Here is a 3333-nt window from a genome sequence, read left to right on the forward strand (position 1 = left end):
TCATCTTTTTCTTGTTTCCTTTCGGGGTCGGGCCGGCCGTTACGAGGCTGTAAATCACACATCATGGGTATAATACCCCTTTCTTACTTTTCTTTCTGTTCGTAGTTTCTATCGAGATAAAGAGCACACTTTTCTGCAGGTTGTCAAAAAATAGGGGGGCCGGGGCCGGCTCGGCCCCCTCCTGGATCCGCGCCTGATCTGTATGTAAAACTCAAGTTACACAAGATTCTTTTTTTCCTCCCTTGTTTACCATACTCTTCAATCAAACTGATAAATGAGGAAGTTATTTTAATTAAAAAACATACACACAACTTAAGATCGTTATTGGCTAGGGCGACCCCGATCCAATCGATCACCAGATGAACAGATTTTCGACACTATACCAATTCTAATTTCCTTTATCGCGTGTCGGTGGGTTTTGAACAATGACAAGCCGCCATGCCTCAGCTGGATCAAAGCTATTGCTCAGATACAGTACATGTACGGGATAAATTATACAAATGTGAGAAATTGGATCGGGGTCGCCCTAGCCTCTAACTCGTCTCTGTGGTCTAGTGGTTAAGGAATCGGCGTTCCAAGCTGGGTACCCGGGTACGATTCCCCGGCAGAGACATTTTTCGGAATCACCAAAGGGCAGATAGCTCTGGCATGTCTGGGAACCTTGATTTAAGCTACGCCTACAATTATTCTCTTCATTCATTTCTTTCACAAGTAACATACATATGCCTACATACATTCATATAATAATATATATTCTTTCTACTGCTTATCATTAACAGTATATTGCTATTATCATTATTAGAATATTAGAATAAACAGCTATATTAATTATAGCTGCGTATACTTGGTCAATCAGAAGCACATCTTCTAAAGAATTGATAAATCAAGAAATGTATGCTGTCATACCCTTCTTCCGTTCCTTTCTACATTTTGAGGTACGCTCCAGAGTGGCATTGTTTTCCCTTCTTATGAATTCGTTGTTTTTATTTTGTAATTATGTAGAGTTCCGGTCATGGCTGAGGAATTAAAAGACACGATTGCTCAGAGTCTGGAGTGTCCCGTCTGTCTGACTACCTTCACTGATCCCAAGATCCTGTCATGTTGCCACACCTACTGCAAGGCCTGTCTGGAAAAGCTCTTGGAATGCCATGGTGATGATCAGATGATCCGATGTCCTGTCTGCAAAGCTGATACCCAGGTCCCACACCAGGATGTTGACAAACTACCGGCAAGCCTAGCTTTGAGGAATCTTATAGACGACGTGAAAAATCAACATCAAATTTGCACGAATTGTGATTCCGAGGATAAGCCCAAAGCTGTTGTCTACTGCCAAGACTGTGGCAACTATCTATGTACTACTTGCCACAATATGCACTCTCAGTGGAAAAACTTTGTCGATCATGAGATCATAGCCATGAGTGAGATCTCATCAGGAAAGGTGTCAATACGTAGATATTGGAAATGCAGGAAACATCCGAAAGAAGATGAAGAATGTTTCTGTTCTAATTGTAAGAGATTCACATGCTTCAGGTGTGCTGTTATGGAACATAAAGATCAAGGACACCAGGTCATCGAGTCAGCTGCTTATGAAAGTCATCACACGAAGACCATCGACGAGCTTAAATCCAGGTGGAAAAGAAACAATCTTGCTTTCAGAATTACATTGATCTTATCGATGAAGAGAAGAAGTGTGTGGATGACGCAATTAAGCATTGCACAGATGACATCAACGAAGCATATGATGAAGCGGTTCGGCAGTTGACAGAGAAGAGAGAAATCCTTCTTGATGAAGTCAAGGGAAAGACTAAAAGAGCAGAGAATGCCCTTGAAGAAATGAAGACATCAGCTCGGCAGCGCATCAATCAGTTGACGACCATTGCTGAGATGGTAACCAATAGGAGAAATGCACCAGTAGACATGGATACTTTGGCTGTGTATGACACTTTATGTGAAGACCTACAAGAGGCCTTACATCAGGAAAATCCTGATGACGAGCAGCCGAATAAAACATGCAGGAATGCGAAAAGTTCCTTTTTTGAAAGGAACATTGGAAAGGACGAACTAGGTCTTGGCAAAATTGTTAACGTGCTTGTAAAGAACATTAGTTTGCCTAATAAGAATAGCATGAATGCCATGATAAACACACCAGATGGTAGGATGGCAGTAGGACGTGGTAAAGCACGTGGCGTGAACATCTTCTCTTTTGATGGTCATCTCCAGCAGACAGTCCTCAAGGATATTAAGATTTATGCATTAGGTTTCCTCTCTGATGGTCGATGTGTTGCAAAGGATAACTCAAACACTTTAGCACTGTACACACCAGAGTACATGAAGTTGGATGTGATGTTTGCGACTCTGAATTGCGATGAAGGTGGGTTTTCTAACCTCACTGTTGATAGTGATGATCTGATCTATGTTAGCTACAGGAAACCCAAGAAGATCCTGGTGTTCTCATCAGCAGGTGGGAAGGCAATCAAGGAGATACAATGCCACGGATATGTACCATCGCAAATCACTTCTTACAATGATTCACTAATCATTAGTACAGGTGAAACAGTACATTTGATAGACAAAGAAGGTGATGTAAAACATACATTAACCAAAGGAAGTAATACATTCCTATACGCTGCAGTGTCTCAAAGCAATACAATCCTGGTAGCCCAGGTGAACCACGATGAAGGTTTGGTGAGCATCGATGAGTACACTGACGAGCTGAAGTACGTTCGGAACCTCGTTAATGAGTACAAGATTGAGAAGCCTGAGAGAAAGTGGTATTATCTCCAGCAGTACCGATCAGGAGAGATCGCCTTCTGCACTCCTGATAACCTCTATATTATGATCACATAAAATCATGGATGAAACCGCAAGAAATACGTCGTATGATAACATTGTATACAGCGTTAAAAATTGACTTTCTATATGACATAAATTTCTTCATAAAGTTCTTCAACTTTCCTAGAAAAAATAAAAATTATCAGTAACCGGCACTTTCGCCATGACTTTATTTTACGATGCTACCTATTAAGCTGATCAGAGGTGAATAGAATGTGGATATAAACTTTGACGTAATGGTTAAAAGTAGTCCAAGACATTATTCAATCACAATCTGTTTTTAGATGTCTCGGTATTTTCTTATCGAATCCCGATCAAATTAAATTTATCTGACTGATTTGTGGAAATTGTAATAAATGAAATGGATCAATAAAAGTACAATAAATGAATTGTATAGCTATATTCATACCAATATGTTAATTTCAAATGCAAAAACAAATTAATGTAAAAGATTGAAGAACCCTTTATGATCAACTGTGACATTTTAGATATTAATCATGT

At 39.9% G+C, this 3333-nt stretch overlaps 1 pseudogene; it reads left to right on the top strand.

The window, feature by feature from the left end:
• The first annotated feature begins 1012 nt into the window (after positions 1-1012).
• Positions 1013-2847, top strand: LOC121406871 (annotated as a pseudogene).
• Positions 2848-3333: the final 486 nt, after the last annotated feature.

This window comes from Lytechinus variegatus, chromosome 2 (assembly GCF_018143015.1).
Source record: "Lytechinus variegatus isolate NC3 chromosome 2, Lvar_3.0, whole genome shotgun sequence".
NCBI classification, from domain to species: Eukaryota; Metazoa; Echinodermata; class Echinoidea; order Temnopleuroida; family Toxopneustidae; genus Lytechinus; species Lytechinus variegatus.